This window comes from Indicator indicator, chromosome 7, assembly GCF_027791375.1.
Source record: "Indicator indicator isolate 239-I01 chromosome 7, UM_Iind_1.1, whole genome shotgun sequence".
In the NCBI taxonomy this organism is placed as follows: domain Eukaryota; kingdom Metazoa; phylum Chordata; class Aves; order Piciformes; family Indicatoridae; genus Indicator; species Indicator indicator.
Window position 1 is genome coordinate 35,508,634 of NC_072016.1, and position 26,134 is coordinate 35,534,767.

A 26,134-nucleotide genomic window follows, 5' to 3' on the forward strand; every position below is an offset into this window, starting at 1 on the left:
TCACTTCTGACAAACGGGACTCACTGGAATGGGCATGGGACAAGGCAAAGAAATCTCTGTGTACACCCTGACTTCCTTCACAGTCTCAGGTTTCTTGTTAGTTTTTAGGTTGAATTGAATTTTCTGAGTTTCCAGGCACTGGTGTAATGCATCTGCCACGTCCTTCCTGGGTTACTCCTCTTTTTCTCCATGTGTTCTCAGTCTTGACTCAGTCACAGGGCCTTAGGGTGGGAATATAAAGTCAGTTACAGCCATGCTCTGAGCCTTCTCCAGGAGAACATTGTCACAGGCAAAATGATAGAGAATATGAGAGTTAAGATGTTGGCTCTGTTATGATGCATTTTAAACAAAATAAGACTCTGTAAACAGCCTTGGTTGGTGTTGTGTGGGAAACCAGAGGGTTAACAGAGAGCTAAAAAGCATTCCTGAAAGGAGCACTTATTTGTGAATGGATGGTGTTAAATATAGGGACAGATTCCAGCACACCAAAGTGTTCCTGTGACATTTCTCTTTGTATGAGCTTGTATTTATGGAACCAGCTTTTAGACCTGAATCTGGCCAGCCTCATTTAGTGTGGGGTGTCCCTGCCCATGGCAGGGGGGTTGGAACTAGATCATCCTTGTGGTCCCTTCCAACCCTGACTGATTCTATGATTCTATGACTCTAAACCCCATCCAGCCTTCCCAGAGACACCTCTGACAGGGTGTTGGGGGCTGCAGGTTCATAGTTCCCAGACATGGCTGGGCACCAGGGCCAGGGGATCCTGCCTGTGGTCACTGAATTTAAGAGTGAAGAGAACCTGACTGCTTTATTATTCAGACCAAAGTCTCTTAGTTATTGGATGGCAGAACATGAAAATAAATCTGGAGTCCTAGTGGACAGCAAGTTCTCCATGGGACAGCAAAGTTTCCTCGTGGCCAAGAGAGCCAATGGGATCCTGGGGTGCATCAAGAAAGGTGTGTCTAGCAGGTCCAGGGAGGTTCTTCTTCCCCTCTACTCTGCCCTGGTGAGTCCACACCTGCAATACTACCTCCAGTTTTGGGCTCCCCTGTTCAAAAGAGACAGAGACCTGATGGAGAGAATCCAACAGAGAGCCACAGGGATGATTGGGGGACTTGAACATCTCCCCTGTGAAGAGAGACTGAGAGCCCTGGGGCTGTTTAGTCTTCGGAAGAGAAGACTGAGAGAGGATCTGATCAATGTCTATCAATATCTGAGGTGTGGGTGTCAAGTGGAGGGGGCCAGGCTCTTTTGGGTGGTGCACAGTAACAAGAGTGCAGTCTATCCTGGGTGATCCTTCTTTGGTAGGCGTGTTGGACCTGATCATCTCTGGAGGTCCCTTCCAACCTCTAATGTACCATGAGAAGTCCAAGTGGGGTGAGGAAAGCTCTCCCTAGCAGAGCCCTGCTCTGTGATGAATGCACTGCCCTCACAATTAAAGCTTTCTGGCTACAATGCAAACACTCCCACAAGTCTGCAGTTGTGCCAAGCCATCTATGCAAACTCTTTTGTTCAAGTTGCCTCTCTTTTCTTTTCCCAAGATGCTTCAGACTTGTTCAGCCTATGCTTAGCTCAAAAATGAGGAGGGAAAAAAAAACATCACTGGAATATTTGCCCCAGAGATGTGTAACTATGAGTAACTTCAAGCTTGAACACAGAAAGTTTCACCTCAACATGAGGAGAAACTTCTTTGCAGTGAGGGTGACAGAGCACTGGAGCAGGCTCTGCAGAGAGGATGTGGAGTCTCCTTCTCTGGAGAATTTCAAACCCCACCTGGATGCATTCCTGTGTGGACTACCCTAAGTGATCCTGCTCTGGCAGGGGGGTTGGACTGGGTGATCTCTTGTGGTCCTTTCCAACCTCTGTAACTAACTCATCACTGGTGTGAGGAACACAGCTGCTGTTGCAGAGGGCTGCAGCTGCTCCCTAGCCCACAGCAGAGGGAACATAGCCCAGGGCTGATGCTCAAGGTGGGATAGGAAGCTCCACCACACAGCAGGGATGACTTGAACATCAAACTAGACCAAGCTGACCTTCATGAAGCAGGAGATGATGTTCCTCTGGGTGCTTAGGAAAACTGCTTTGGGCCCTAAGCCAGTCACTGCCCTGGCTGGAGTGACAGTAGTGGTGGCACTGGAGGAGTTCAGGGTGCTGTGGGGACACACCACTGCTCCACACTCAGGCCATGTGCATGCCCCTGGTGTCACAGCTTTGTTAACTACTGACCACAGACAGTCCCCGTGTGAGGTATGGGTGACAGCACACGCTGCTTGGGCAAAATGGGGCTGTTCCCTCCACCCTCCTGGGGTCTGTGCAGCCTGCCCAAATCCTGCCAGGTCAGGAAAGCCAACGGCTGTTGTTTAGGATGGAGGGGGCAAACCCTGAGAGCTGTGGAGCACTTTTGCCTGAGAGAATGTGATTTAAATTGACTATTTTTAGCTGGATCTAGTGGGAGTTTGAAGGAGGAGAGTGTCTTCCAGGAGATGTAGAATACCACGCTATATCAGGCACCAAAATAGGAGCAGATGCTTCCAATTACACTTAATTCACCTCAATTAGAGAAAAAGTAAAAAAAAAAAAATTATAGTTACAGCAAGATGATATTTTTTTTCTGAAGCTGAAAATATTTGGCACTGAAATGTCCATGTTAGAGAGCAGAGACACTTGTGACACCCACCAGTTTGTGACTCTTCACAGGGTGCTGCTGCTGCCATGGGAAGAGGGGTATGGGTTTGGAGGAGATTCACTCCACACTCCATCTCTGGGACAGTTTACTCTGTTTCCTGACACCAGCAAGCTCTGTGATGTGTTAGTGCACCCAGGAAAAGTGTTTTGTTGGGCTCTACATCAGAACACAGCCTGGTGCTAGCTCTGAATCAGGCAGCTTCACGAAGAGCGTTTCACAGAGCATTTCAAAGAATGTCAGGGGCTGGAAGGGACCTCCAGAGGATGACACCAGCTCAGCCTGTCCAGGCACCCAGGGGCTGGTGTTGACCTCTGGCTCACTAGAAATCCTGTTAAGGCTCTGAGGACAGCAAACCGTAGCAGTCTGTCATGAATTTGGAGAGTGGAAGACGTCTTGGGATGTCCTTGTGCCTATGTTTCACCCAGCCATACCTTCTCAGAGGATCTGAGCCCTCCCAGCTGCCTGGCAGAGGCTCTCAGGCCTGTCCCCGGCTGCCAGAGAGGAAGGAGGGAGCGGAGAAGAGGAGCTCACGCTGGCACTGACACGACCAGTTCTGCAGGGAGCAGAGGGCTGGGATGGCACTTCCCCAGCTGCCAAGCCATGAGTCACTATTTCCTTTGGCTTTCCTCTCTCACTGCTGCCTTCAGTTGCTCTACCCAACTTGTCAGCTGGAGGCAGACATCAAAGCGTGGGGTTTCCACTCGTGGCTCCTGGGAGGGCAGGCTGCTCCCGCTCCTGGCACAGGGGTGCCTGCTCTCAGGTCTTTACTCACATGGGTGCCCATGCTCAGGTCCTTGCTCACGCAGATATCCACACTCAGGGCCTTGCTCTGCTGTCAGATAGAAGAGGATCCATGTCCAAGCCCTGCACTCCAGCAGCCTTCCTGCCTCCAGGACCCTTCTACCTCTTCCACTGTGCCATTCCTACCTCTGACTCCCTCAAGACCCAGGCTCCCTCGGGCCTCCTCCTTCCTTGTCCTGCAGGCTCTCAACATTTTGCTGGGCTTCAGGGGAGAAAAAGTCCTCCAGTCAGTGCTGATTTCCCAGTCCAGTGTAACCTTTTCACTTCCAAGCTAAGGACAGCTTGACATTTCCTCTGCGTCCCTCTGCAAAACCTCTCAGCCTGGATCCCAACACTGCTGCAGGTCTCTGGGACATGCTCTGCATCCTCAAACACTTGAAAAAACACAAAACTGGTTTCTAAAGCCCTTATTCCCCAGTTCACCCACTCGAGCTGTGCGTGCAGCTCTGCTCTGCCTGCTCTCCACTTGCTCCCTGCTATGGCCATGTGACAGTGAAGCTGATTTTACGTCAAGTGAGGTATGATGATTTTACCTCCAGGAATTCTCCCAGCCTGTTCCCAGGCTGCTTCCTCATTGCCTTGGTGGTGAATTGTGGGTGCACACTGCCTTCGTGTCTCTATGCCCTGAAATGGTGCATGAGCAGCCAAGCAGGCAGTCCTCTGGTCCTCCTGTGTGCTGGGTGTCCCAGGGTGCCTGCATCTTCAGTTCAGACTTCTCCCTTATGTCTCCTTTGGGTCTGGATGAAGGAGCTGACTGCACTAGCACTTTGTATTTTCAGTTTTATTTTTCTTGGTGGCCAGCCTTTGATGGGAGTGAAACAAACACTCTTGTCCCCAAAGATTTCCTGTTACTCAAACGCCAGAGGAAAGAGGCACAGTTTGTAGCCACAAATCTTCAAAGATTCATACATACCTTCTGTAGAAAAATGTGCATGGATGATCATGTTGAGAAGATGCAGCATGGGAGAGGAAATGAACAACCACAGAAAAGACTTCTGAGTGCCTTGTGCCACCCTTGCTGTTTGTACACTAGGGATTAGCCAGTATATTGTGGCTCTTCACATGAAGAGCAATCATTGCTTCCAGTTCCAAATCTCCTCTCCTCTCCTCTCCTCTCCTCTCCTCTCCTCTCCTCTCCTCTCCTCTCCTCTCCTCTCCTCTCCTCTCCTCTCCTCTCCTCTCCTCTCCTCTCCTCTCCTCTCCTCTCCTCTCTCCCTCTCCCTCTCCCTCTCCCTCTCCCTCTCATTTTCCCACTCTGTATTGTCTGTTATGGCTGACAGAACACATGATTTACATTAGAGGCCACAGGAATTCCTAGGAGGTCTCAAGGGCTGCTTCTAAGCAGCGATGCTGTAGCCATGCTGATTATACAGCCCACCAAAACTTGGCTGAAATCATAAATCATCAGTGACAGAGCTGAAGCACACAGCTGCAGTGTTTTGTCATGTGCAGGAGGACACAGCTGCTCTTACTTTGCCAGTACCATTGCTGGCTGACTTGTAAACTCCACGCATGCAGCATTATTCCTGATCCTGGAAGCCCAATACACTGTCTCCAGGATCCTGAGAAGCCTCAGTGTTAAAGACTGGGGAAAAAAAAAAAAAAAACAACACAAAAACACAACCAAAAAAAACCCCAAAAGTAAAATATCTGACTTAGAGCTTGTCTCTAAAACATCAACATTAACCCCTCTAGGATAGGGAACAGAGAAGGCACCAAAGGGAGGTCAGATCCACTCACACATCACTGTGCAAGCTCTACAGAAAAGAAAAGCTGGCTTTCAGACAGGGACAAATGCCAGTCTTAGCCAGCTTTTAATAGCTTTAGCTTTAGTGTGTCCATCACTCTGCTGTCTGAGCACCCTCCAGCAACCTAACTCACGACCAGGAGCTGCTCTTTGTATTTCCTTCCCTATTGCTCTTCCCAAAGGGAAATATTATTTATCAAGGCAGAGAAGCCTTTGAAAAATAACATCTTGGATGAATTAGGTTTCCTCTCTAAGCTTGATTTATTGTCCCTAGGTAAAGTAATGGGAACAAGCCTCTGTCAAGCTCTCTGATGTACTCTTAAGTATTGCCAGAGCTTACCAGGATCATGTAGACCTCAAAAGGCTCATCTCCATCTGAACATTTTTCAAGTAGCATTGCTGTGAAAAGACAAAAATACATTTTTGCCTGAAATGGCATTACCCTGAGAGAGATTAAAGGACCATTTGCCTTTCTCCAGACATCCCTTTGTGTTACAGACTCAGCCTGTGCCTCACTCCCTGTTGATCAAATGGATCTTTTGCCCAGCAATCACACAGAGGGGAAAGAAACAGGAAAAAAAGAGGACCAAACTGTATTGTCTGCAGAGAAACTTCTGTTCCTCAAACTCTCTGTGGTTGTTTCTCTTTTACTAACCACTTTTCGCGCTGACAGCAGCTCTTAAAAGTAGATTTGGATTAAAAAAAAAAAAAAAAAAAAAAAAGGAAGGAAGACATCCCAGGACTTCATGTTTCTAATTATGCTCCCAGAGAGCCTTCAAATGACTTTCATGAATCTATACCCAGTGCAGCCAATTCTCTTGCTGCTCACACTGTTTTTATCCTGATACAAATCTCTCTGCTGTAATGGGGCTATTTCTGTTTTTAACAGCCTTACATAAGAGGAGAGCAGGATCCAGTGGGTGGTCTCCAGCTCCTGTCTTTCCCTTAGTTTCAAACAGCTCCTCATGGAAGAAAACCAAATCAGTTAAAATGAGGCCAAGAAGTCACATGTGGCAGGTAAAAAAAAAAAAAAAAGGTGGTAGAAGCCCAAGGTGGGACAGAAGAGTGGTGGCTGCTGAGCTTTCAGAAGCCAAATGGCTCCTGATGGATTCCAAATGCAGGTCCCAGAGTCAGTGGCCTCTCATCAACTGCCCAAAGAGGAAAATAGGATCACACTAGGCAGGCAAGGCTGGGACTCAGTACTCTTGTGTAAGCCCAAGGAGGTAGCTGCACTGTCTGGGATTGAAAGTCATTCCTAAAGAACTGCATTTGCAATTAAGGGAATTGTGTCCTCACAATAACTTTCATTTGCCTTGGAAAAGGATACTTTGCACTTGGCTATGTCCAGACCTACCCCATTCCTTACTTCTCCATGCTGCTCCTCAGGAACATGGTAGGTACAAGCAGTCCATCCTCAAGGCTGGAACATCTCTCCTATGAGGATAGGCTGAGGGAGATGGGATTGTTCAGACTAGAGGAAAAAAGACTCTGGGGGTAACTTATAGCTGCCTTCCAATACCTGAAGGAGCCTACAGCAAGGCTGGAGAGGGACTTCCCATAAGGGTGTCTAGCAATAGGACAAGGGGGAATGGTTTGAAGCTGAGGGAGAGTAGGTTTAGGCTGGATCTTAGGAAAAAGTTCTTCATCACGAGAGTGGTGAGAGTCTGGAATAGGTTGCTCAGGGAGGTTGTGGATGCCTCCTTCTTGGGAATGTTCAAGACCAGGTTGGATGAGGTCTTGTGCAGCAAAGTCTAGTTGAGATGCATCCCTGCCCATGGCAGGGATGATCTCTGAGGTCCCTTCCAACCTAAGCCATTCTATGATTCTGTGAAGGCTGATGCCACAGCTGCCAAGCCTCCTTTCAGCCTATGAATACAATGTCTTGTAGACTCTTCACATGGAGTGAAGTGCTGGATATTGTTCTCACATCCATCTACTAGGCTTCCTGTAAAGAGAAAACAGAATTTTTGTCATTTGGTTATCTATCTTTTGGCAGCTACTGGGGAAAAAAAAAAAAAAAAGCAGTTCTTTCTTTCAAAAAAAAAAAAAAAATCCACAATTTGGGCTCCACGAAGGGCAGTGAACGAATGTTCCATACAGAACTGCAATGGATCTCTGCAAATGAACTCGTGGTGAGATGTCTCTTCTGATAGCTTCTGATAGAGAGGGCAGGGGTAAGGAAGCAGTCACTGAAAATAACCTGGAGTTACTCCATTTCTTGCTCTTCCCAGTTGCCTGCTTCCATGTTGTGGAACAGAGGGAAGGGCAGAGCTGTGCTGCCACCCATGGCCCTGCCTGTGCTCTCCCAGACAGGATCCCACCCAGGCTCTGGGAGCTGGAGCGAGCTGGGCTGCTGCCCATGTTCTCCTCTGGATGCTTTGGGAGCACGTCCTGCATTCAGCTCCTCCTTCAGAAGGTGAATAAACTTCAAAAAGCCATTTACAAGGTTTTGTGTTTGTTAATTTTATGGCTGCTGTAGCATTTGAAGTAGTCTGATGTGGAAAATCCTGTTGGCAGGAGCTGCCTTTGCACTTGCACCTCAGCACACAGCCATGCTCAGGGTTTATTGCATGGTCTTGGCCAGGCTGTGAATAAGGATCACACTGTGCTCCAGGACTGCTCTTCCTGACAGTGCAATTCCCAGTTACTCTGCCTGCTTCTAGGGAGAAGCTCTCTGTAAAAACCTGCTCTATGGTGGGAGAGCCAGAGGAAGACGATGTTAACTCTTCAGTGGACTTGGAACTCACTAAGAGATTTGTCTTCACTTGGGTATGTTCCCTTGTTCTCCAGATAGCTCATGGAAAGTGTCAGCAGGACACCTGTACCTGACCTGTGCTGTACACCTGCCCAGGAGCTGGCATGGGCTGGTACTTCCCAACTCTCACACCACTACCTTGCTGACATTCAAATATGTTGCTGTGACGTTCGGCCAGGTCCAGTTCAGCTGCTGAAGGAGCTCCAAAACCACACTGCGAAGGGATACACTGCTGGCTGATGCCCCAACTACAACCACTGTCATTCCACAGGTGCCAGGAGGCTTCCCAGGAGAGCTGGAGCAGAGTGAGATAGCAGAGAAGGAGATAACCCAGGTGGCAGTTCAGGAGCCCCAGCTGCAGAGGAGACAGGCAGCAGAGGTTGCTCAAATGGGTGTGGGAGAGAGAGAGGGCAAGGATGAGGGGACACAGAAAAGGAGAGCAGGTAGGACAGCTGGAGCTGGGTTCTGGGTGAGAGTCAGAGTGCCATAGAATCACACAGCCTGATTTAAGTGGGAAGAGACCTTCAAAAGTCATCCAGTCCAACCTCCTGCAGTCAGCAGGGACATTTGCACCTAGAGCAGGTTGCTCACAACCCCAAATAACCTGACCTGCAATGGTTCCAGGGATGGGGAATCTCTCACATTTCTGGGCAGCCTGTGCCAGGCTCTCAGCACGCTCAGTGTCAAACTTTTCTTCCATCTCTCCAGTCTGAATCTTTCTCTGAGTTCAAACCATCAATCCTTGTCCTGTGACAAAAGGCCCTGCTCAAAACTCTGTCCCCAGCTTTCCGACTGGCCTCTTTAAGCACTGAAAGGCCACCAGAAGGTCTCCTGGAGCCTTCTCTTCTCCAGGCTGAACAACATCAGACATGTGAAGCACCAGGGAACCACTGGGTGTGCTGGGAAGTGAACAAAGCTGGTGCCACCTCTCAGCAGGTAGCTAATGGGCTCCTGGGTGGGTTGAGGACATACCCAGGCTAGAGTGCTCTTGTTTTCAGTGTACCCAGAGAAACATCCCTGACCTGCTGTTGGGGCAGACATGTGTTTGTCAGACCCAAGGGCCTCTGACCCAAGTCCTTGGGTTTCCTGTGTACCTTCTTTTGCTCGTGTGAGCTGTCACAGAATCCCAGAGTCCCAGCGTAGTAGGGGTTGGAAGTGACCTCTGGAGATCATCCACTCCGTGCCCCCTGCTAAAGCAGGGCACCCACAGCAGCTTGCCCAGGATGACAGTGGCCAGGGTGGGGTTGGAATCTCTCCAGAGGAGGAGGCTCCACAGCCTCTCTGGGCAGCCTACTCCAGGGCAGCCTGCTCCAGGGCTCAGCACCCTCACACCAAACAAGTTTATCCTCATGTTCAGACGGAACCTTTGGGGTTCCAGTTTGTGCCTGTTGCCTCTTGTCCTGTCACTGGACACCACTGACAAGAGCCTGACTCCATCTTCTTGCCCCCCACTCTAGCTCTTGCTGAGCATTGATCAGATCCGCTCTCAGGCTGCTCTTCTGAAGGCTAAACAGCCCCAGGTCTCAGACTATTCTCCTCACAGAGATGCTATGGTCAGGCCAGGGCAGGGATCCAAATCTCTATGTCAACAATTCATAATCACATGGGTGGTGCTCAGGTCATCCTTAAGCCCCTGCTGTGCCACTAAGAGTGGCAGAGAGGTTGTGGAGTCTCCTCCTCTGGAGATTCCAAACCCACCTGGCCATTGTGATCCTGGTCAAGCTGCTGTGGGTGCCCTGCTTTAGCAGTGGAGTTAGACTGGATGATCTCTAGAGGTCCCTTCCGACCCCCACTGTGCTTGGATGCCGGGATTTGGGCGAGTTCCAGAATTCCCTCCAGTGAAGCATGGTAGGCCACTGAGATTCACTGGTATCCTCTCTGCTCTCTGACAAGGGAGTTATTATATGCCTGGAAAGACCTAAACTGTGAAACAGAAAATGTAATTTCCACAGGGCCCCTGGCTGGGCACATCTCTTAACCTCTGCATACATGGGTGAGTGTAGCATGACAGCAAGCAAGGCTCACCTGGTGTGAATATTTGCATGTAAGGACTGCTAAAGAAAAGCCAGTGCTGACTCATGGAACAGCCACCCAGAATCAGAACAAACACTTGCAGATGCTGTTTGAGGCAACCCATTGTCTGCACTCTGGCTTGAACAGTCAATTCTTGGCATGCTGCTGAGCCAGAGAACTTGCAATAAAATGGTGCAGCTGAACCTGAGCAGTTCATTGACATTTGCTGCCAGGATCTCTGTAATTGTCTTCTTTTGGGGTTTTTTTGTTTTGTTTTGGGGTTTTTTTGTTATTTATTAGAATAAATAAATAGCTAGCTATAAATAAATTGCTAGCTGGGTACCAGCTAGCGAGCAGGCAAGGTCTGTCCCCTTGCTGGAGGGGGTTTGGGGCTAGAAGAGCAGCTGCCATCAAGCAGGAGCTGTTGTGGTGGCTCTCCTTCAGAATGTGTGCCATGTGGTGCCATGGATGGAGGGATCTCCAGCAGGGGGAAACTTCCTTCTTAACCACAAGGCATCAGCTTGGCTTGGCACTGACAGGCTGTTTGCCTGCACACCCAGTTTGAGGTGTCCAAGCACCTTGCCATGCGTGGCCGCCCTGGGCTCCGGCCTCTGCCCCACTCTCTGGGATCCTCGCAGCGCCTGGCTGCCCAGCCCCCCACTCTATTAACAGGATTGAGCTAATTAGCTGCAAGCAGTGCTGTTCTCCCTCAGCAATGTAAAGGGTTTACTATTTTTGTCTGACTCTGGATGTTTTCTGTTCCCAAGGGATTAAGGTCACAGGGCACATATTTATTCGGACGCTGGAATTCTGACATCTTTTTTTCCATGACTTGGTTGGGAAGGAGGAGTCTCGGCCTTTCAACTCCCTCTTCTTTCTTCTCCCTGCTGCCTAACGGCCTGCCTTCCTCTCTCCTCAGCTCCTCTGGAAGGAGGATGTTCTTCACTTTCACTGGTGGTGCAGAAACATTACCCAAATGTCTCAACTCTCAACACCAGCAGCGTCCATGGCGTGCAGAGAGCTGTGTGCTCACCTCATAAACCCACTCTTGTTTATCTGCATGCAGGAGAGTTTATTCTAACACATTGCTGAAGCTATGACTTCCATATGTTGCTTGAAAGCAAGGACTCTGCCCAGAAGCACAATTTGAGTGCCCTTCAGGAAACTTCTGCATGGGTACAACAACCTGAACCTTGTACTGCTGCAGCATTTGGGTGGCTCCAACACTTTGAGGTGCAGCCTGAAAACATTCCCAGCATAAAACACACCTCTGCTTAGCTGCATCGTAGCACACACAGTGCCTTAAGCTGGGCTGCTGGAAAAAGGAATCATTTTGCATCACTAGGTGTAAAAGCAGGGCAACCAAAGCATCTTTGTTAGAGTTGCCATTATACAGCCTTTAATGTTTCAGGACTCATTCTCTCTTGGTGCTTCACTGCAGCGGGTGAGGGGATTAACTGCTCTTGTTTAATTCAATTTCTGGTGGAAAAAAACCTGCAGGTTCTGAAGCATTTTCTTCTTGGGAGTGGTATTATAACATTCATATGGGGATACAATAGTACCCAGGTGAGCACAACTCCGCTTTAGACATTCACCTCCTGCTGAACAACAGTGGGACCTGTGATGAGCCTCAGATCCTGCAGGAATCTCTTTGAGAGTCTCAAGCTGGTTCTTACAGCTATGCCTTCTGCTCTTCATTTAAAGCTACACACATATTACCATCTGTTTTGCCAGAGGAGCATAGCTAGTGACCATCATCTTCACCTCATGTGCATTAATCTGCTGGTCATGCAGGCTCCAAGCAGTGGAGGACTTAGCAAGAAGAACAGAGACCCTGAGTGGGCTGCAGCAGCTTCCTGAAGGCTGTGGAGTGTGCTGGCTGACTGGGCCATGTTCCTGCCACCTGGGTGAGGTATGCTGTAGAATCCATCTCCAGCTGAAATTTCCTGCAGGCTGATGGCTCTGGGCATTGCTGTGGCTCAGGTGAGAAGCAGCCTCGTGTACAGTGGTGGATACCTCTATGTCCATGGCAGAAGAAGTGAGGGCTGCCAAGTAGAGATGACTTTTACTCATAAATAACAGTCTGTATAAACCTAGTGAAGAGCCAGGCAAAGCTCCTCAGCTACAAACTGCATCAGTTGGATGCTGATGCACAGACCTGGGGACACAATGGGCTGAGAATGTTTCTAAGGTGGTTTCCTTGCCACCAGAGCCCTCAGAGAGATGGGAGACTGCAGTGATCGCTGCTGTGGGCTGAGCTGGGAGGTGCTAGGGTTGCCCTGTGCAGGAAGACCTTCAGAGAAAGCCCCTGGGATGGGGCAGCAGCTGCAGCCAGCAGCAGGCAGGGTATGTCTCATCTAGCCATGCCACTGCAGCTTTCACAGTAACTTTGGTGGCTCCAAACCAAGGATTAGCCCAGCGCTGGTGATTCACCAGCAGCACATTCAAAGCTAACCTTTAGTTTGTCTTTTGTAACGCAGCTTTGGCTGGGAATCTGGCACCTTACTGAGTTGAGGCTTAGTCCTGATTTTCTGTTCGTGTTAAAGCTCATCTTCAGTGGTGAAGTCATGTATAAATCATGACTCTTGTCCTCCCAGCTTCCCACGCAGTAAAGTACACAGGTCAGCGGTCTTTAAAGCCTCCGTCAGTTCTGACTCTCTATTTCATCCACACTGTAAAACATGCTACAAAGTAAACCCAGCTGGGTGAAGAAGGCAGAGGAATATGGTCCACACTCAGCAATAACATTTCTCTATAGAACTCCATAGTGGGTTGTTTCTGTTTAATGAGTTTTCTAGATTAAGCTGAAGTCTGGGGAATTTTTATTATAATGCCATAAACCATAAAAATATCTATGGTCCTGAGAGAACAGACACCAGATTAATCTATTTCTTTCACTTTAGGTGGTTAGGTAACAAACTTTCTCTAGCAATGATATTTGCACTCTTACCCCATTCAGGCAAAAAAAAGGGCTCTGCTCCTCTGCACCTTCTCTGTCCCAGCCCCATGCTGTGGTGCAAAAGGGGTGTAAAGGCAAGTGGCTGGGTAACCTATGGGCTGCACACTAAAGACACTCCCTGTTTTGAGCTGCATCAAGACAGATGACATTTATATTTTCATACTAACCCATGGACAGAGCACTACGGGATGGAGAAGACCAGCCCATGAGGAGCAACTTGCACTTTGCCATCCCAGTCTCTGTGGCTCTCTCCAGCTTGTGGTCTGCAGAAGCACAACCCAGAACCTGGTCCCCACCTTACTACTGTGTCCCACCGCTCTGCTCTACCACCCAGTGCCTGAGGTTTGCTTCCTGGTTTTGAGGAAAACCAATTTCCTAGAAAAAGAGCAGGATTTGTTACACCAGGATTCCTGATAGCTTGTCTCCAGCGGGGAAGGGTTAGGAGCCTCGTGGAGACAGCAGAACTGGCCTAATCACAGGGACACACACCCAGATTGCATCATATTCCTTGCTTAAAAGAAATCAAATTCTGAGAAACGTTAAGTGCCTTAAATTATAAATGAGTCTCTTCCCCATGTGAGATCTGTGTGCCAGCTGTTTGCTCATGAAAGCCGGAAAGCTGTGATCACCTCAGATGTGCCTGTGGTGGAGATACAGGGAGAAGACGCTGAGCCCCGTAGGTCCTCACTCACCTGTTTCTGCAGCCCTGTAACCCCAGTGCAGCACCCACAGGAGCACAACCCTCGTGGTCCTGCTTGTGGGAACCACCTAGACCCTCCCACGGTGGTGGGACCCCACTATGGCACCAGCCCCCCAGCAGCTCCTGCCCCAGCCACTGTGGTTTGGTGGTCAGAAGCATTGCCCAGCACGTTCTGCTCTGTCTAACTGCCAACAGAAGGGTCAGCCCCAGCCAAGAGCAGGCTTCTGGGCAAATTCTGTCCCCCAAGATCACCCTCCTCTGCTCTGGCTTTGCCATAAGGGCAGGATTGATTTGAAATAAAAATCCTGGCAATCTCCTGCAGACACCCAGTCACCATTTAATAGTTTGAAGTGACCAGAGGGTGGCTAATCCTGCTCATGATTAAAATTGCTGGCCTTTTGGGATGGGGCATTTAGAAATGTTCATTAGGAGATTGCTCAGCAGAAGTCATTAATTCTCTCTGTACCACCACACGGCTCACAGGCCCCTGGGTGGCTTTCTGCTTTATTTCTGTGTTTTTAGGGACAAAATGGTTGGTTCCACCAATACAGCACTTCAAAAGCAACGGATGCAGTTGCATCTATTGCAGTATCTATGTTCTGAATGCACTCCTGCCCAACAAGCTCTGCTTTCTCCTCTTGCTTTTCTCCACACTAACCCCACGATGTTCTGCGCTTTGGAGTTTTTTGTTACCCCTTTACATGAAAATGCAGGGTTGATTCCACACCAGCAGAGCTGGGTACTTCTCTTTGTCCCCTAAACCTCTCTTTGTCTGCTGTTTCAGTCGATTCAGCACTCAACTTTCCTCTGTGCTCTGTACCAGAGCTGGAAGAACTGGTGCAGTTCAGAAGCTGAGTGTTAGCAGTGCTCTGGGAGATGGTTATGCAGAGGAGTGCCCAGTGGTTAGATATTTATACTCTGCTCTCTCTGATCTGTTCCATATATTTATATAACTTCCATATCACACCTTCATGTACATCTCTAAAGCCTTCTCATGACAGAGACAGAGACTAAAGTTCAGAATCAGAAAACCAACCCAGATGGTCACCAGCACACAGGGACAGAAAGTGAGCTGTATTTCAGGCTATGCAGCTCTGCAGGTCCCTGCCCACCCCAGCACCTCCATGGTTCTGTCAGTGACAGAAGGTAAGATGCAGCCCATGAGTGATACCTCGAGGGGAACATTTCTTTGCCCCTGGACATCAATAATCTCATGAGTTTTCTTGAGTCTGAGGAGGTTCAGACTTGGGAAATGTGAGGTGAGTCAGAGGAGTGTTGTGTGTTTGTTAACTGATGGTCACTGTGTTGAAGCAACGTCCTGGTCCTGGTCCTGGTCCTTGGGGTCCCTTCCAATCTGGCATTCTGTGGTTCTGTGATGGCTCCTGATGAGACCTCTCCTGCTGGCTCTGCTGTGAGAATCCGGCATACAGCCGTGGCAGCAGAACAGAGCTTGCAGCACTCATCAGAAAGGAAAACCACTGTGGCACCTCCTGCATTTATTGCCATGTTGGCTCTTGTCAGTGGCGCCCAGGACAAGGGGCAACAGGCACAAACTGGAACCTAGGAGGTTCCATCTGAACAGCAGGAGAAAATTCTTTGCTGTGAGGGTGCTGGAGCCCTGGATCAGCCTGCCCAGAGAGGTTGTGGACATCTCCTTCTCTGGAGAAATTCCAACCCCATCTGGCCATTGTGATCCTGGGCAAGCTCCTGTGGGTGCCCTGCTTTGACAGAGGCTTGGACTGGATGATATCCAGAGATCCATTCCAACCTCACCATGCTGGGATTTGGGGACTCTATGAATAAAGTACTACTCCAGCCATATCTCAACTGAATAAATAAATGGTGCTGCAGCTTTCCAACACCACAGGCTCGACCTTTCCCAATTCCTGTTGTTCGGAACGTGGCTTCCTGCTCCAGAGGGTGAACAATGCTGGGAATGGCGCACGTGACTTCCCGGGCACTGTCCTCCCACCTGACACTGCTCTCAGAGGGTCAAGACCAGGGGATAAACAGTTGTTTTGCCCTTCTCCAGGAAGAGCCACGTGTCACTTGCAAGCAAATCACCCCGAGACATGCAGTCTGTGCGGTGCTTTAGGATCTCTCAAGCAGTGCTTGTGAGGTGGGAGCTGTTTATCAGCTGCTCCAGGGTAACTCTGGGGGTGGCCTTTAGCAGTGGAATAGCACAGCAGATGGATCCATCCAGAGCTCAGTCCTCTTAAGGGAAGAGAATAAACACGAGAAGCACGCAGATGTGGAAGGCTTTACAAAAAAATAATCTTGTTTTCTACAGCAAGGTTAAAGCCAGAAGTTGCAAACACAATCTGTTTGTTTGTTTGGCTCCCATGACAATATTTAGTTTGGCTTAAGTTTAAAAAAGGATACAATTCTCTGCTAATCTTTATTTGGTGTGTGACTGAAAGAACAAGCTTCGGAGTGTGTTAGGTTAGGTTACACCTCAGTTACTGTAGGAATTCAGTGAAGTTTCCCATGCCAATGTGTGAGATCCGACACTGCAGAGCCTTCAAAGATTTATTGCCCATCAGAAACGGACAGCAGTGCTCAAGCTGCTGGAGGAGCACTTGTGGAATGTGGGGTGGGAAGGAACAGCAGCAGGATGGCAAAATGAAGATTAATCAGCAGGCTCCAGGAAATGCAGTAACAGCCACATCACTGCCTGTGCCTTCCGGGCTCAGGCCCGTAACACACTGAGGGCTGCCCACCCAGCAGGTAAAGCACGCTTCCAGTAACTCCAGAGTGCTGGTCCAGAGAATGTATTGCTGGAAATGCATTTGGAAGATGAAGAAGACAATGGCTCTTTCACCCTGGCTGGCTCTCTCACGTTAGCTAGCTCCAAGGTCTGCAGAACATCCCTGGACAGTGGTGTGCCTCAGGCCAGGAGCAGCAGTAACCCTGAGGAAAGTCGGAGAGTAACTCACAGAGTCATAGAATCGCAGACTGGGTTGGGTTGAAGGGACCTTTCAAGATCATCTAGTCCAACCCCCCTGCAGCCAGCAAGGACATCTGCAGCTAGAGAAGGTTGCTCAAAGCCCCAGACAACCTGACCTGCAATGGTTCCATCTCCCACCTCTCTGAGCAACCTGAGACAGGCTCTTATCACCCTCAGTATCAAACATTTTTTCCCTGTCTCCAGTCTGAATCTCCCCCTCTGAGTTTAAACCATCACCCCTTGTCCTGTCACAAAAGGCCCTGCTAAAAACATTGTCTCCACCAGCCCACAGGATGCTTGAGGTGGAGAGAGTTAATGCAACTGCCTTCAGTAAGTGAAGAATTGCACAGTGAGCATCTACAGCAATCACCAACGCTGAGTGGCAAAGGGTGCTTGGTTAACCTTTCTGCAACTGCCTGCACTGCAGAATGACTGATGTGTGCCAGGGTCACTGTGTAGGCACCACAAACACATGAGGGTAAGAGGAGGAGAGAGGGTGCAGCTGAACCTGCTGTATCTCACACCCATTGAGAAGGGAAGAACGGGGAGGAGAGAGTATTCTCTTCTCTCTGTTCAGCTGATGGAGCTGGAGATCATAGCAACAGAGAGTCATGGAATGATTTGGGTTGGCAGGGACACCTCCTACCAGACCATGCTGCTCAAGGCTCCATCCAGCTTGGCTTGGAACACTGACAGGCTTGGAGCCTCTGCAACTTCTTCGGGCAATCTGGTCCAGTGTCTCTCTACCCTCACAGGGAAGAATTTCCTCCTAATGTCTGATCTCGATCCAGCTTCTTCAAGTTTGAAGCCATCACCCTTTGTCTTGTTACACACAACCATCAGGATGAAGAACCAATCATGCACTTTTTTCCTCATTGAAGATTCTCTAGCTGGAGACTCTTTAACAAGTTGGAGGTTACTGAAGAAGCTGTCTCAGTGGCACTGACCCAGCAGCCCCTCCCTGGGAACCCCGTGGAGCACAGCTGTGTACCCTGCTCTGCCTGCTGCACTAGCACACAGATGTTTGCTCACTGCTGAGGCAGCTTTCCTTCAGCTTAGCTCTGCAGGAAGGTGTCCTTGGGAGTGCCACTCACTGGGTCTGGCCCAGCACAGAGCACAAACCCACAGCAGTGCTTTGATCAAAGTCTGAAGTCTGCATGGCACTGAGCCACCAAAGAGAGGCTCAGGAACCACTGAAGATAGTCCTGGTCACTGCTCAGCAAAGTGCCCCCAAACCAGTGTCCCTCACTGCCCCACAGAGGGGGTTCTTACAAGGGAACAGAAAGGGCTGGGACTGTTACCCTTGTGTGACAAGCAGAAAGCAAATAGTAAGAAATAAAGTATGATCAGGAAAGCACCTGCTGGGGTTTTATATCAATTTCTTTCTCTCTTTTTCTAATCACCTTTTTTTAATTATTATTAACCCACAGTGTTGGCATTCATGTTTGAATCCCATATAAACCAACTGCTGCTAACTTTCTTAGCCAACAGATTTGATTCTTTTCTAAATGTGCTCAGATCATCCTGTGAATCTGAAAGATGCTGGACAAAACCAAGTCCCTTGGCTAATGCCAGGGACAGAGCTGATTGCTGTGTGTAGGAGCTCTCCGAATCATGCAGCCTGCTGCACTTCTGCCATCTCAGGAAAGCTTCACATGCCAGTGGCAGTTGTCATTTGTATGCCAAAAGAAGACTCAGAGCAGTGTCTCCTTTGTACTGCCATCATCCTGAGGTGCATGTCCTGGACCTCACAGGCATTGGAGTGTTCTGTGACATTTTGCAGAGGGCACTGGAACTATGATATAAGGCCTGGGAGCTGCAGAGAAACTGGGCAGCTAGCTGCTGCTAAAGGGGTGGATTTACAGCCACTGAGCTTTATTTCCATGCATGCTTCTCCTGTTCTGTGAGATCCTCATACCTGTGGACTTTGTAACTGCCCAGTGACAAACACTGGCGTTGCTGCTCCAGGTAGCAGCAAAGGTGCAGACGTCACCATTTCTCCTTCCACCAGCTGCTGCACCACCACCTGAAGCTGCAGGAGCTTTTCTCCACCACCATCCTCCCAGGGTCACGCTGGGAGAGCTGCAAGAGGAGCAGTGGAGCAAGGAATGTGCCCAGCTGCAGGGAGCTGAGAGAGGAAGAGCAGCAGGAGAGGAGGGGAGTTTTTCCCTGGAGAACACAGCGATTCCTGTTGCTCTTCAAGGATGAGCAGGAAAACCCCTGACCGTACAGCCCACCTGTAACTGGGACTGACAGACTGCCCGGAACTTGTGTCCTTCTGGAGTGGCCATAAAGCACAGGGAAAAGCTAAAAGCCAGTGATTAGAGTGAGTATTGAAAGGAAATAAATATTTAAGGATTTGTCCTGAAGAGCTGCTTTTAAGCGCACTTTGAGGTTTGTGCTACTGCCAGAGAGCTCTCTGCTGGGAGAGCTCTGTGACTCCAAAGTGCACACTGAGTGCAATTTCCAGTGCCTGGGGTGGGTGTTCATCCTGACACCAAAGGTGCTGGTATTCTGAAGGGCAAAACTAATGACAATCAGCTATGTTAAAGCAAACACCTCTATCCAGTTTCTGGAGTCCTTGAGCAGCTGAAGGAAATAGAATCTCCTTGAGGATACTAGTCTGTGGTGTCCCTTCTGATTTACTCCTAGTTCTGTATGCTTAGCATAAAATAAATTATCTCCTACTCTGCACAAGTGCATATTGTCTTTTTTTTTTTTTTTTTTTTTTTTTTTTTTTTTTTTTTGGTAAATCAGTCTCACTCAAAAACATGAGAACAGCAATGTTAAAACAATTCCAGGCACACTGGAAAACAAAACAGTGCACCTGGGCACTTTCTCAGACAACAGAGTCAGTAACTACATTTCATTCATTTATTGCTTGGGAGTTTTTTTTTCAGGCCATAGCATTGACTGTCACTGGACTTTGTGCTTGCTGTGGTAAGGGAAACACAAAGAATCTTCTCAACTGTGACACAGAATCCCAGCATGGTTGGGGTTTGGAAGGGACCTCTGGCTGAAATAATTGGATCCTGGCTACAAAGCTTTGCTGAAATCTGCTTGTCTTTCAGCTGCACAGTTCCATCTCAGAGATTTCTCACTGCTCACAGCTCCAGGTGCTTTGCAAGCTGGCATTCAGCAAAGGCCACCTCTGAAGTCTCTGAAGAGGATCCATGGAAGGAAGAGCTAGCCTGGAGGAATGTGCCTTCCTGGTGATAGCTTCAACAACATCCTGACAGCCCAAGGAAAGGCTGGTATTGGTACAGGCAGCTTCTCTCCTTCTGGACAGGTAACCACAGGAGAGCTGAGCAGCACCTGCTGAAAGGGACTGGAAAGCAAGGGCCCCACTGGTGTGCCAAGGCAGTGAGCTCAGGCTCATCAGGCAGGTGGCATGTTTGGCTTCTCAGCCTCCAGAAAATGTCAGTGTAAGGTCTGTGTGTCATTTAAAGTGGCCTTGGCTGGACAGGGCCACTGCCTGCACAGACACCTGCAAAGCTGCTGAGCCTGCTGGGGGCAAGCCAGTGAGGAGCCAGGGAAGCTGTGGTCGTTCCTCATTGCTTCACTTACAGAGCATGAGGACTTGCTGCTCAGTTATGCCATCTTCTAGCAGCACATCTTCACTCAGCTGTGAAGAGCCTGAACCTTCCTCAGCTGCAATCTCAGTGTTAAACCCCACCAGCTGCAGCTGGAGACTCACAGCAAAGTGCCTTAGATATCAGCTGCACTGAAGGGCTGCCAGGAGCTTCACACATATAGGCAAAGTCTAGACAGTTCATAGGGCCAGTCCCTAGAAATGTTGAAGAGTATTGAGGCCCCATAACTAAGTAAAAACTGCAGAATCTGTAAGGAGCAGCTGTGTGGGGGAGCCATTGGATCAGCTGAGGGATGAAACTGAAACAGCTACAAAGTTATTTTCAGTTATACAGGGCTTTGATCGTTGCAGGACACAGATACTGAAGTATTCCTTGATGTTCTAACATTGTTAAAACACCATGCAAGTTGTGGAGAGGTACCTCAGCCACTGCTGTCACCTCAGCTGTGATGTCCCCTGCATCAATAACAGCAGTGATGGTCCCAGGGTATGTTGTTTTGCTGAGATGGAACCCCAGGCCAGCTGAGCTGAGATGGCTGCAGGTGTATCCCAGACCACAAACATCCTGCTTGCTATAAAAGGGAGTTTGCTGGGGCTAGGGAGTCCTTCTGTTTCTCTCTATCCCTGCAGAGGCTTGCTCCCCACCTTGCTCCTGAGGGCTGCTGTACATCTGCTGGGCTGAGCAGAGCTTTCTGTGCTTTATATGGGGGGGAGTTTGGCTGTTTCATTACAATTGTTTCCATTTCACCCCACAGGTGTCTGTAAGGGAAGGGGCACTGGGTGACAGAACAACTGCTGTAGTTTAGCTGTGGACTTGTGCTCAGTGGAGACATAGGGCCAGCTGGAAGGTTTCCAAATGGAGTGCAGGGATTTCTTCCCTACCTGGACTTGCTGCTTCCCCCCTTGTTTCCATGCAGGGAGCTAGGGTGGTTTCCCTGGTTTATTGTGCTGCTCAGAGTTGATGTGGCTGCTCTCTGCTTGCTTGGCTGGCAATATTTATGGGTTGCAGTAACATGCCTGCTTGCGGGATTCCTACCCTCCCCAGTGCTGCCATCCAGCCAGGAGCAATCCTGCAGGCACAGGCAGCGAGGGGCTCTGAAGGGTGCACAGCAAGGCCCTGAGGCTGGAGTGGTGCCTGACAGGCTCCGAGGACACTGACCAGCCCAAATGTCCCCAAACAGCCCAGCTGGGCAACCCTTTGTCCATAGTCCAAGGACCCCCTCTCAACCAGCCCTGGGCAGTAGGGCTATTCTGCTCTGGCAGGGGGATGGGACTCAATTTTCAGAGATCCCTTCCAGCCCTTACCATTCTGTGACTCTGTGGTGCTGGGCTCTAGCCCCTCTACAGCTCTGCCATGCCTGACTGTGGGCTCCTGCCCTTGGTGTCCTCACCAGTAACCTGCAGCCCCACCCAGCTGCCCTGTTCTGTGGTGCCCAACCTGCGTGGTGCCCTCCCAGTGTCCTCATATTTGCATCATCCAAGGTGTGAGAGATTTCCCCTGCTGAGCTGTCTGCAGCTCAGAACTGGCTCCCCCTAAACCAAAGCACGTTCTGGCCCCAGGGATGTTTTTAAAGTCACAAATAATTTTAAGAGCATTCAGGTCTGACTTTAGAAGTTTGGCTTTTGAATATTGCAGGCTTCTCTCCTGGGAGTCTGAGTTTGCATGGTGTAAAGCAATGTAAAATGAAGCAATAGAAGTGGGCATGGTGAGATACAGGCAGCCAGCTGGGAAGCTCATTACCTGCATCTAGTGATGGTCAGTGCTCCCCTGGACTAATTTCAGACACCTCAGGTCTTGCATTTTCTAGACAGCTCTCCTGGACAGTTCTCACAGCAGCTAGGCACTGTAGATTTGATTTTGGTTTTGTACACAAAATATCCCATAATGTACAGCAATAAATGGCTGTTGAGTCACAGAATCAGCTAGGTTGGAAAGGACCTCTGAGATCATCAAGTCTAACCTATCACCCAACACCATCTAATCAGCTAAACCATGGCACTAAGTGCCTCATCCTGTATATATTTTTTTTTAATTTATTTTAAATGCTTCCAGGGACAGTGACTCCACCACCTCCCTGGGCAGCCCATTCCAGTGGCCAATCACTCTCTGAAGAATTTCTTCCTAACATCTGTATCCAGCTCAGAAGAATATCAAATGACTTCAATAAAGGACATGTCCCCAGCAGAGTGCTCTGAGGGCTGCAGGACCAGGTCTGACATACTTCCATTTGACGTTAGCAACCTGCAGGCTGACGTAAGGCTCAGACACATGAGCACCAGATGTGGAGGTTTCCATCTCTGCTTCCCATGTTTCCAGGAACAGAAACTTAGAGAACAGTCCCCTATGTGGCCCTTCCTTGCCTCCAAAGTGTCAACTGAAAAGCCAGTGCCAGTGCTGAGCATTTCCTTCAGGCTGTTTTGCAGTCTGGAAAGTACAAAATGGCTCATTGAATCAGATGCTGGGAGAGGCTCACAAAGCCTGCTAAGATCTATTTCTGAGAAGAACAAAGTCTATCCCTCAAGGTTATATAAGAGCTTTCAGGCAGCAAAACATTACATTGCATTTCAGGGGTTTAATCTGATACAGTTTTGGGGTTTTCTTGTTGCTTGTTTTCTTTTTTTTCTGCCAGTATAAAAAGCTCTTCATAAAGATTGCTCTAATAAAAGCATAAACCAATTACTGAAGCCATGAAGACAGTGATGAAAGTCATTCAGACATCATTATGGAGGAATTGAATAACCACTGTGTGAGTGCTTCCTCTATTTTCCCTCTGCCATGGACAGGGAGCCCTTCCCACTTGGGTGGGAATTGGAATTTTGATTGCTGACCCCAGCACTGCTGTACCCCCAGGAAGCTTTGATCACCACAGCTCTGCATGTTCCTGGGATGTGTGTAGGGAGGGACATGTCCCACATCCAGGAGACAGCAGACCAGTAACACAGAACCACTGACTAGCAGCATCTGCTCTGAAAAAAAGAATTCTCTGCACCACTGACCAGGCATTGTTTTATTCAGGACAGAGATACATCTTCCAGCAGACATCCTAACCACAGCCTGCTCTCTTCCAAGCATGGTGCAATTAATCTTGTACACATGGTCAAAAGGTGAGCTCCTTAAAATCTAAAGAAATCATAATGCAACATTTACCTGACTTTGGTCATAATTGCTGTTGAACATGCCCAGGATCCTGCCTCCAGCCTTATCAGCCTTGCACCCAAAACTGCACCCCACCTAAACTGCTGAGCATGTTCCAGCTGCAGGTTCATCCCAGCCTTGTGGGCAGCAAGAACCTCATCCCAGGGGTCCATGTGTGGTAGAGACAGGAGCTCCAGCCTGGGGGTGCCTGTGTGGTCATGGAGCTGGTGCAAGTCAGAGTCAGGCTGCAGCAGTGCCGAGCTACTGGCAATGGCTGTCCCGCACCACCATGGGTGGTGGCTGCAGGTACCAAGCAGCTTCCACAGGTCCCACTGTGCCTTGAACCTGGCCTGTGCCCACTGCCCAGCTTCTCAAGGTCACAATTCTGCCCAAACCAGGGTGCAGATGATGATCTGATAGAGGTCCAGCAGGCAGAAGCACTAGGAGGACCTTGGTGTTCATGGCTGGTAGCAGGCTCACACCAAGGGCAGAAGAACAGGAGCAAAAATAAGCAAGTGTGGTGTTTGGTCATTGTCTAAGAAATGAATGGAAATCTGTTTCCAGTGAATATTCTCAGGGCTGTGGTCCAGGGAAGGGGCCTGACCAAAACTTTCAGGGGAGAGAGGGGTGCAGTATTTTCTTCTAATAAAAACTAAATTTGCTTCCAGCCAAAATGTCACCAGTAGCAACCACTACAACAGGCAGCATCCATCTTCCAAACCTCCACTGAAACCCTTTGTGCTAAAATCTTCAACCCTGCCTTGCCTGTAAGCTTGCCAGATGCAGCCCAGACCCCCACCATTGACACTGGCAGGGTATGAGGCCAGGTCACCTCTAAAGCCACATCCTTCAGCACCACATCTCCAAGCCTTTGAAACTCCTTCAGGGATGGGGAGACCACCACTGCTCTGGGCAGCCTGGCCCAGCCCTCGATGACCCTCAAGGGGAAGAAATTGTTCCTTGTGTCCAACCTAAACCTCCCCTGGGGCAACTTGAGGCCATTTTCTCTTGCCTGTTGCTTGCTCCTTGGGAGGAGCAACTGACAACCTGTTGGAGCATGGGATAGAACTGCAATTGCCTGAACACACAAAACAACTTTTCCATGGCACCTGTGCAGGGGGTGACATTGTTTTCCAAGCTGTGCAGTGAAATTCCATGGGGAGGGGGATGCTGTGCAGTTATTTCAACCTCAAGTTTATTGGAAAAAGTCAGCCTGAAGACCATTTTTCCTTCATAGTGGCAAAGCTGCTCAGTAAAAACTAACCTGATTCTTGAGCCCTCTTGCTCAAACTTAATATTCAAGACAGGCATCAAGACTGGAAATACTCAGACTGCACTGTCTGGGTTACAAGTACTGGGAAACCAGCAGCTGTAACAGAAAATATCAGGCAACCTGAGCTGGTGGTGGTGTTTTCCCTACAGTTTTACACCAACAGACACCCACGAATCTTCCATCTGTGAGTTGGGGAGGAAAGAAATGACCCAGTCTGCACTTGCACCTCCAGCCAGCCAGCCAGGGCCCAGGGGTCAAAGCTGCTAACCTCTGGAGCTGGAGATGGCACTGATGTGGGTACAGCTGGTGGAGGTGTAACAGCCCTTGCTTGCCAAGTGGGATGCAAAGCAGCACTTTGATACTGATTCCTATCTCCCCATCATTGTACTGGAACATCTCTGGCCAGCTGCCCACTGCAATATCTGAAGCAAAGTTAAGCACCAGCTCTGCAGAACACTATTTAACGCTCCTCTCACATCATTCAGACTTCAGCAGGGTTTCACCTACTACTCTTCCATCATTGCCACTGGCAAAGTTTTACATTTGGACTTAGATTTGCCTTTCCCCCTGGCCTCATAGCTCAGGTACAGCTCTTTTCATCTGATTTTATTGAGTTTCACAGCTGCACAATTTACCTTCACAAAACCAGCCCACGTCCCCTCCACACCTCCTCTCCCTGCTCTCCAAAGTGCATCTTCAATCATCATTTGTTCAGGACTCCTGGCACAGCACAGAAGCTCTGCTTCAGTCAGCTCCTGCTTTTTTGATTGGGAACATTTGGTACTGATTGGGTGTGGCATTCAAGGGCCACAAAGATGATCAGAGGGCTGGAAGCCCTCTGCTATGAAAATAGGCTGAGAGAGCTGGGGTCATTCAGCCTGGAGAAGACAAGGCTCCAGGGAGACCTTGGAGTAACCTTCCAGTGTCTAAAGGGGGCTACAAGAGAGCTGGAGAGGGACTTTTTTTTTTTTTTTCGGACAAAGGTATGGAGCAATGAGTTGAGGGGTGACGGCTTCAAATTGGAAGAAGTTGGATTGAGATGGATGAGACACCCCCTCCATGGGGGGGGGGTGGGTGGGATGGGGGGTGGAGGGTGTGAGGCACTGTAACAGGTTATGGAGGCTCCAAGCCTGGAAGTGTTCAAAGCCAGGCTGGATGGGACCTTGAGCAATCTGGTCTGGTACGAGGTGTCCCTGCCTATAGCACGGAAGGTCAGAACTTTAAGGTCCTTTCCAACCCAAACCATTCTGTGATTTGATGGGATGAATGAATTCTGGCCTTGGAGAAAACACCACCACCACACTGGCTGCAGTTAGGATTTGCTGCCTGAAGCACAGTAGTCTGAGTTCCACAGCTGCTGAGAATCCCCACATGCATCCATAGGTCCCAGAAATCATCACACCTCACTTAAAATCCAGCATTTCTTGCTTTTGGAAGCAGCACAGCTTCTGCTCTAACCCGTTATGGGCTGAGCCAGCTCTCAGGAGCTCTTGGGGAAATGCTTTACAAGTGATGTTATATTTCA